Source organism: Lepidothrix coronata, unplaced genomic scaffold (assembly GCF_001604755.1).
Source record: "Lepidothrix coronata isolate B3197 unplaced genomic scaffold, Lepidothrix_coronata-1.0 Scaffold0, whole genome shotgun sequence".
NCBI lineage: Eukaryota > Metazoa > Chordata > Aves > Passeriformes > Pipridae > Lepidothrix > Lepidothrix coronata.
Genome location: NW_016690180.1, coordinates 5,601,284 through 5,611,353, shown reverse-complemented (window position 1 = coordinate 5,611,353; position 10,070 = coordinate 5,601,284).

Below are 10,070 nucleotides of genomic sequence, written 5' to 3'. Positions count from 1 at the left end.
CTTATACTTAGTCAGATTAATGTTACCACATGATGAACTTCTCTAAGGCCATTAGAAGTAAAAATTCAGGAAAAAATGTACATTTCCCTTTTTAAACATTTACACGTAAGTCATTAATAAGGGAATCAATAATTCTGGTTTAGTAGAAACAACAGTTCCAGAAGACTGTTAGTTTTGAGAATAAATTTATGTTTATTTGTTAGGACTTCAGGGACTCCCAGAGCTGTGTTACAGATTTGCTCAGTGTTGGAAGGGATGTACTTGGCCTAGTCTAATACCAGGCTCCTTCCTTAATCAAAGAACCAGTATATATTTAAAATAAATTCCTGTTGATTGTCCTGTCTGTGGTTATGCTGAATATTTGAATACACTAATAAAATAGAGATAAAATACAGGTGATCTGGTAATAATATTGTTTTCTACAGCAATGATAGTATGTACAAAATTGATTTAAATACTGCCTAAAGTGTTTCACTCAAATGAATAAGAGAAAGAAAAGCTTCAATTTTCCACTAGATGTCAGTCAATCTATTTCTTTGGTTAAGTAGGCTCTGTCTGCAGAAGACAACTGAGAGCAAAATGCAGATGCCGAGCTGCTATAAAAATACTTACATTTTTTGTGAGAACCAACCAGAGGTATTTTGAAAGAATGAGACCAAATGGATCACTTTTATTTTAATTGTACCTCTGTTTTTTCTTGTTTGTTTTACATTTTACATTTAACAGAAGTCAAGACAATTCTCACAATCTCCAAGCCTGATACAGCGGATCCATGAGCAAACAATTCCAGGGAAACGGGAGAGCAGGAAGGAAGAGAAGGGGCAGGCTGGCCTTGCCTGTGAAGACTCTGCTTGGTTATTTCATGTCAGTCCTGAGCCAGCAGCAGCAGGATTTGACCTTTTCAAGGGGAGGTGCCTCAGGCAGCAGAATCCAACAACTTTCAAGAAAGCTCTGAAGCATCAAGCCTTTGAACTGTCACTGCACTAAAAGAAGATGGCACCTTTCCCAGTGCAAGGCATGGTAAGGTCCTTGGGAAAGGTCTTGAGAGTGGAGGAAGAGTTCAGAAACATCTCCACAAAAAAAGAGAGGAAAAGGTAGAGGCTGAGAGAGGAGTGTGCCAATATGGATTTGAAAAGGGAATCCAGACATAACTCTTACTAATGGTAACCTTGGCCCCATTTGCTAGCCACAATGGCAATTGAAGATCACTGAACTCTTCTTTTGCCAGGCTTGACCAGATCAGAGCTACTGTGAGAGGGCAGCACCCAAAGAACACACAGGAAAGGAAAGAAGTGATGGTGCAGAGCAAGACATATGCCAACCAAACAAGTGAGCCAGATACTGCTACAGAAAGCACAAGAAGAAAGAAGGAAAATAGTGTGTTTTCAATCTGGCTTCATAAAAAACAAAGACCCCATCTCTTGTGTAAACCTGTGTCCCAGATAGACCATTTATTGTGATGCTTCACATTGGCAGCTGCTTTGAACAGGCTGTACTCACATGGGCTGTGGCTTCTTAGGTTACCTACTGTGTCCAGGTGGTTCTGCAAATCAGGACTGTTAATCCCTGAGGCTCTGTAAAAGCATTACTCTGACAGTCTTTATTTTCTACACTGCCACCAGCATCAGTCTTGTCATCTGTGTGGCATTTTGAAAGTTACTACTCTTGTGTGCTGGACTGCCTCATTTCACTGCACTGCAGCTACTCCTTTCACCTGGCCATTAGGCCATTACAATTATGGGAATGTTATCGAAATAATCTGGTAGAGGAATTAAGATGTCTTTTAACATAGTTACCCCCAAAAATCTAAAAACTAGTTTGTTGTGTTTGTTACTGCATTGCTCTTCTTTGTTGTTTAAGTATTGGTTTTGGTACAACAGAGAGAGAACTGAATCTTTTTGTGGGCCTGTTTGTGCAATTTTACAAAACACACAGAATAGGCAGACTGGAAGAAGCAGCAAGGCTTTGCAGGAGGAACTGGGAGCCAGCAGTCCAACATCTCTGTGTGACTCTCTTCATCCATCCTCATTCAGCTCAGCTTCCCTGCTTGGCAGATGAGATTAAATCAGCTCATATCTTCACAATGTGTTTTCAAGCTCTAGCACCAGCAGCCTCACAGTCCAAGTTCAGAGACTTGATAAAGAATGTTAAAATTGTGTCATATTGCCTATGGTACAGCAGTAAACAGTAAGTTTCCCCATTGGATCAGACTTTTTCCAGAAACATGCTGATATCACTATTGCCAATAAACATTTTCAGGTACTCTTATTAATAGCAGACCTACCCTAGCAATTTTTAAAGTCACGTATCAAATACAGGCTATGCTTCGGAGGTCACCAGTACTGCCTCCTGCCATCCTTCCACTGAGACATGAGTCTGTGAATAGCTTGGCTGCAAGCTGATAGGAAATTGTTTTTCTGGCATGGTAAATTTGGGAGGTTTGGGACCTGAATGTAACCTATCTGTTAGGGAAGGCTCTTCCAGATGAGCTAGAGACTCTAGTTCAGTGTTACCTTTCCCTCTATCCCTCAGATATTTAACTAAGTTGTTTAGCTCTTGCATACTTCCTCTATAAGTCTTATAATTTTCTTCTTTTAGTATGGTGTTTTCCAAATCAAGCTCATACAAATCTTTCAGAAAAAAAATTCTTAAAGCTTATTTATGTAGGGGTTTTGGTTTGTGACAGTGCAGTGCTGGAGGAAGGAGCCGATGGTCTCAGGATGAGCCAGAAGTGCCCATGGGGGACTTCACAACTGTCTTGCCATATATGTCTTGACCTATATGGAACCAAAGGAACCAAACCAAACCTACAGGAACCAAAGCCCAACAAAATTAGCTCGTTCTGTTAAAATTGCATTTCTACTCAAGACTGATGTCTTTGGTGCTGGAATTGGTGCTGCTATTACACTGTGTTCTCTTCCCGCTATTCACAAACATCCATGATTTCCACCTCAGCTGTGTTTTCTTCCCAGTTGCCAGAAGCCTTGGCTGTGAAGTGTGGGAATAAAACTTGGGATCTGCTGCAGTCAAGTTTTATTTTGCTGTTGAAATTCTCACCTCTGAGAAGTCACTCCAGAAAAATGTTTTTATTTATGATGTTTTATTTATTTGCTATTTCTATGACACGTACTTCAGAAATTTAAGAACCCTCCTTTGTTTTTCTGTGTGTATTCAGCTCGTTCCCAAGAAACGGTGTGGCTGCATATTTGTTTGAGATGGAGGAGTGAGGGAATTATTGGCTTCCAGCGCCTGCCCTTGGTTTAGCATGTGGGGGCTATGGCTTTCCAAGTGTGGCTGTGGAGCTATCTAAGTAAAACTGTTTCCTATAGAGGTCTTCGGGACAGTGCTTTCTTCTGCCAAAATGCTGGAATGGAAATGCTTGCTGTCTGTTTTCCTTTGAGGCTGGTGCTCTGTCCTTGTACAACACAGCTTTCTAATCCCTGGCTTCCAGTGAAGCTCTGAAATGCTGAGCAGCTGAAAACCTACCATGTGCCTCTCACTGTAGGGACTATTGGCCACTGGACAGAATTACTGATCTTTAATTACTGTGTCTGTACTGAAAATTGTCTGCCTGGAGCCATAATCAGATATAAAAAGACTCTGAAACAAATCCATAGGCCAAGTTCTATATTTATGTAAACCCCTGACAATTGAAAAGGCATGCCAGCACAAGTTATTAATGCCACCATATTTTTATCATGTGAATGTGACAGTGTAGTTAGTGATGGCCAGGCTTTCTGGACATGACATTGCAGCCAAACACACAAGAAGTTATTTCAGCCAGCTGGTTGCATTTAAGAGAGAATTTCATACTTAAATTTCTGTAGTGAAAGGAACTCACTATACTTGAGGAGACCAAGAAAGAAGTAGCTTTTCTTAGATTTTTTTTTTTTTTGGTAACAACTGCACTGATTTGGAGACTGTAATTCCCTGAGGAAGCTCTGTCTCAGCTATAAATATGCTCTGAGCTAGCTCAGAAGGTTTATCTGGACTGGAGTTAATATATAGGTGTTGCTTTGGCCTCTCATAGGGGGCATATTTCTTATTCTCTATAGAGCAATACTGGGTAAAAATGACCAAGCAAGAGTCTGAGATCCATTTTAATGAAAAGCTTCCTCCATCACTACTGCGTATACCTTGGTGAACTTCTCAGCTGTCCCAGACTGAAGAGCCAGGGGACAGTTGGCCTCCTGAGGCAGAGTTTGTCTGCAGGGAAAGTAGAAGATGAAATAAGAGCTGTGCTCCTTTGTCACTGTATGTGGCTGGTGTTAAATAATACATAGTTTTAGGAGTTAAATCTAAGTAAAGCTGCCCATGATTGCCACCCCCACTGCCTGTGCATAGTGGAGGGACCTGGTAGTGCTATTGCATAGTGGAGGGACCTGCTTTGAGCTGGAGTCAGGCATCTGCACCACTTGTACAAAAGTTTCCTATGTCAGAAGAGAGCAGGGCAGTGGGGCAAAATGTGGAATTGGGGTGTGTAGCTATCAGTCCAATTAAAGAAAGTTAAAAACATTGCAGTGAGTGAAGTTCTGGCAGGAAATAAGTTAAACATTGTTTAAAGCTGGCTCTTGCAGAGTATTTCTCCAGAGGAGAGCTGCTGGTATGGAACGTTCTTTTCCATGTTTCCCCCCTCATTTTAAACAGGAGAAGAGTGTTACATTTACTTGTTGAAAAAGCCTGATGAGTAGATCAGCGATTCACTGTTCTTCTGAGGTCACTGCATGTCCTTGAGGAAATTGATAGGTGCCTATCCAAAGCACAGGATGAGTCAATTTGGAAAGAGATGCCACAAGAGGAAGCGCCATCCATAGAACAGTAGGCCTAGGCTTATTTATGTTTACCAACAAAGAAAGTAGGTACTTTTCCCCCTATTACAGATGCCTTATAGGAAACATGACAGCCAAAGAGATGAATGAAAGCCAAATTCACTTTTACTAGGCCTAGAAATACCATGTTGAAGAGTGGCTGATTCCTCAGTAGGGAACTGTCCATGTGTGATTCTCAAACTATCAGTAGGCAGCAGCTCCAGAGAGAGGCTGTGCTCTCACAGTTTGGTCTCCCTCCTGATAAAAAGTGGCTGGGGTGTAATACTTGCCACAAGGAGCAAACAGAGTGAGGCAGCTGACTTCTCTGAAGACACCAGATTTAGACACAAGTTGTAATGGCTCGGCCAGTTCATTGCTAGTTCACCAAGAGCAGGTGGGTCATGGTATAGGACACATCAGAAGCTGAAGATTTCTTGCTCTTGGACAAAATAGTCAAATACCTTGGAACAGACAAAGACCTCTGATGATCCTGAACTTGTGGGTGCCTTCTTCAGTAACTTAATCACCATACTTGACAACAACTAGGAAGGCTTATTTATCATTTCTGATCAAGGTCTGATCAAGTTCTCCTCTTGTCCCAGCCAGGGAAACTTCTGGAGAGTCCCTCTTCTAACATAAACACATGCTGTTTAGGTGAAAGACTGGTTGTTTAGAGCCCAAGCTCTCCAAGAGGGTGGTGACAGGCCCCTTACCTTGGAGCATTGCTAAACACGATGCAATCTATAAGCACCCAGCACAAGCTGTCCGTACACCTGTGAAAGGTTTTGCATCAGATCAAAGGGCAAAGGGAGAAGGAAATGAGATACCAAGGTCTGAGCCTGTCCTGACTGCAGTGCTGTATCTGGCAGGATGGAGAACATGTCACAACCAGAAAAAACACACAAGCAGTGGTGAACTGATCGAAAAAGAGGGCTTGCAGGGTTTGACAGGAGGTTTGCAGAGTGAAAAGTGTCCATACAGAAAAGAAGAGGACTGCAACAGCAGGGAATGATCTCAGAAGCTGTTGTTCCTCAGGTGCCCACTTCTGTGGTGTTCAACAGAGAGCAACCAAAACATCTTATCCATGATTGGGAAGCATTTGGCAGATTTTTGGTGCTTTTGTGAAGTGTGCATCTTTAAATCACATGTAGTATGCTTAATTAATAATCAAGGTAAAGAAAGAAATCAGTATTTTTAGAGTGCTGAGACCTAGGGAGAGGCACTCTAGGAAATGTTTCCTTACAAAGGGTATCTTGTAGACTATTTTAAGTTTCATGGCTTGAAACAACTGCAAACTATATATATTTCTTATCCCAGTTTATGACCCCCTGGAGCATGATAATGGGTATAAAACATTAATCTGATTTGTTTAAAAATATTAATCCAATTTTTTGTTTAATGGTACAAATCTTGGCACAACTGATAACAAAAACTTACAGCATCTTATCTCTTTAAGGAGATAGCTAAATGCTATGCCGTTCATCACAGTGATAAGTAGTTCCTCAGGCACAAATACACACATATTGCAGTCCGTGCATGACGTCGACCAGATACAGCTCTGTTTTCTGTCTGCTCTGTGTGGTGCTATCGACGAAGAGCTATGAGAAAGGGCAAAGCAATACTCTTGAAAAATCCTTCACAAATGTCGGGGTTTGCCCTCCTATGAACTTCTCCGGCAAATTTTGACCAAAACCTAGAAATGTGTTTTCACATGAGCATAGACTGAAAGCAAGACTTTGTTCTTGCAATCAGCCAAGCATTTTGTTTGAAACTGGATTTCTTGTGTTTCAGTCAGGCTAAAGCTGATGTTTGGGCAAAAGCGGCCTCAAGGTCTGCTGTGTGGAGAAGAGCCCTGCAGAGCAGAGGTCACCAGCAGCAGCCCAAGGGGTGTGCAGGTGATACAGTGCTTGTGCTGTGCCATGATCCTACAGCAATAAGTTGTCTTTGGTAGCCAGCGTTGACTTCAGGTTCAGTAACTGCTTCAAGGTTACTACTATGAAAATATAGTTACTACTAAAAAAATCATACTCATAACCTTTTAATTACAGTATTTTCTTTTTTCCTCCACGAGTTTATCTAAGCATTCTTTAAACCAGGTTTATCAGCTTTGATATGTCAAAACTTGTTCCTGTGATTAGCATGCAACATTGAGGTTCAAATATTCTAGTTGCATCTCCAGTTCAAAAATCCTTTATGCTCTAGCTCCCTATCACAAAATGGGGTTTGTACCACATCTGTTTCATCTCTTGTCTATCAAAAGTAATTTGATTTAGAAATCCTTTGGAGTTTTGTATAGGCAAGAAGCAGCTCAAAGGAAAACTTGTTCTCGGCTTGGCCTCAGATGTTTTTTGTTTCAGCTTCTTGCAAAACTTGCACTTTCAATTTAAGATTACTGAAGCACTTCTACTATTCTGCTACTAGCTGTCTTGTCACATTTTTTTCCCCTTGGTGTTCTGGGGAAGTCTAACCAGGGAAAGTGAGGCATAAGTGAGGCACAAAGGGCACAAGGTTCATGTAAGAAAGCAGATTGAGGGACATGCTTAAGCCATTCAAAGATCCTGGGCTGATTTCCCATTTATATCAAAGGTTTTTGGATTATTCATTCATCTCTGGGGCTGGTGCAAAACCTGGCAGGGCAGTGGAACATAATGGGTGGGTAGCTGAGTCCTATACAACATGGGAAATACTCTTGTCCCAGCTGCTACTTTTGGGACCAGTTCCTATAAGAATTAGACAGAAGACAAGGGCAGAGCAGAGTGAGCTTGTTTGTTTAGACACACAATGTTTGCCTTTATTTCCCTCCATCTTTTCTATGGGCTGTGACAGCACTTCCTTCCTAGTTCATTTGTGTGGCTGCCTGAAAGGGATACGTCTAAATAGGGGACAGAGTGACTGCAGGGCAGTTTGCTTGTTTGTTAAATAATATGAGAAGAAAACAGAGGCCATGTAGAATACTTCCCTCCCCTCTGTACCCCAGGGAATATTCTTTATAAAATTTGGCAGCAAGTCTTTCATCACAAACCAGCAAACCACTACATGGAGTGGCTGGCCCTGGAAACTGTTTTAGCAATTTAACAAGAGAGGAAGAGGAGACACAGGAAAGAACCTTAAAAAAAAAAACAAACACAAAAAAACCCCCAGAAAAATTGTATAAAGCCTCATAGAAAATCTCTACATCAGTAGGATGGAGTGTTGAAACAGTAAAAACTTAATGTCAGTTTTCAAGGAACAAAAACCAAAAAGTGTGATGAGCTTGCTTTGCTACATGGTGCACTTTAAAAAAGAGCACAGTATCATGTCACGTCCTAGATCATGCTGCTGATCAATTTAAACAAATGCTCTCTCTGACAATGACCATTTCAAGACTGTTAGAACAAAAGCACAAGAAAATTCCTGCAGGCTCTTGTGAAAAATACATCCAGAGGTAAGTCCAAGTGGCTAGTGCAGAAATTCAAGAAAAAAACCAGCTTGTTTTGCCTTCTTTCCTCAGACAACTTGGTGAGATTTTGAATCAGCACCGATGGCTTCTGGTTCTAGCAGTAAGCTGGGGGTATAACTCTATCCAAGCCTCAAACTTTAGACACGTAAAGCTTCCTGAGGTCTGCTATTTGCTTGAGTATTTATCAAATACATGCCTAACAGTCTAACAGCTGTGACTGGCCTGCTTAAACTTCTGTGCTTCTCAGCTGCAGGGCCTCTGAATTCCATCACCGCTCTTGACGGGTCACTCATTCCCTCACTGATCTTGTGGGTAGGATGCTTGGGGCATAGCTTTTCCTCCTTCCCCAGTCCAATAAGTCTGTTGAATGGAACCTAGTTCAGTAACTATTCTGCCTGATCTTGTTTACAGCTAATGCCACAACGCGAGTGCTTTGCCTAGAAGTTTATATGTTAATTTCATACATAAGCATTTATCCTTGCCTTTGGTTGGAAAGGTGGAGAAAGCAGATGTTAACTCTCTGCAACTATCTGAAAGGAACTTGTAGTCAGATGGGGGTCAGTCTCTTCTCCCAGGTAAAAAGTGACAAGATGAGGAAATGGCCTCAAGTTCCTCCACGGGAGGTTTAGATTGGATATTAGGAAAATAATTTTCATGGAAAAGGTTGTGAAGCATTGGAATAGGCTGGCCAGGGAAGTGGTGGAGTCACCATCCTCAGAGTTCCTTAAAAGATATGTAGATGGGGCACTTGGGGACATGGTTTAGTGGAGGGCTTGGCAGTGCTGGGTTAATGGTTGGACGCAATCATCTTAGACGTCTTCTCCAGACCAAATGGATTCTGTAATTCTATGTACCCCTTTGAATCCATGAGGGGCATGGCACAGAGGTGGGGTGCCCTTACAGGAAGAGAATTACTGTCCATTCTCACCGTGTAAGACCAAGTATCCTCATCTGCTTTTCCCCTCACTGGGAGGAGGAGGCTTCACTGTTGCTGTGGCTTTACAGGAAGCAGCACCAGAGTTGGCAGTTTCAGCAATTTGTATGTACTTCTACCAGTCTTAGATAACAGAGTGCAGTGTCTAAGTAGAAGGTGGGTAGGTGCCATTTTCTAGACACATTACCTTAATGAGTCTCCCTTTCTTTGTAAGAAGTTCTAGCAAGGGTTTCAAAGATGCTTTTCTATGTATCACAAAGAAGTTTTCATTGTTATCTGCTGAATAAAATTGGTCATAGGCAGTAAAATTTTACCATTTTCTTTCTTTTACTTGAGTACAGATTTTAATGTAGTTCTAGCTCTGTAGGCATATCACTGAGGTGTCATATTCAAAATCAATTTGGATTATTGCTTGTATTATTGTTACTGAATGCTTTATTACTTTTTATATGCTTTGGAAGCCCTATTTGATAAATTATGTAGGTGACAAAGGCTTCAATAACAAGTGAAAAAGCCCACGTGTTCTTCAGACGTTCTCTTGGAAGAGAGAAATGAGTACAGACTGCTGGAGACCAAATGATTGAGTTAAAACAAATATTTTAGTATCTTTGCATTCCTTTTCATATGTTTAAATACTTAAAATATGCTGTATTGTACAGATTTCCCCAAAGGTTGGTAAAAAAGTGGCCTATTAGCAACTTTGCTAATCATACCATCAGTGTTTCTATAAACTTGAATTATAGCCTAGCTGAAGTTTACATGTTTGACCAGCTCATAACAATGACTTGACTGAAATTTATTTTAACTTTTTTTGAAACAAAGCAGGATACTTACCAGATGATCAGCTTGTTTTGAATAGATCTTTCAGAGTGCTGTCACTAAACATGTT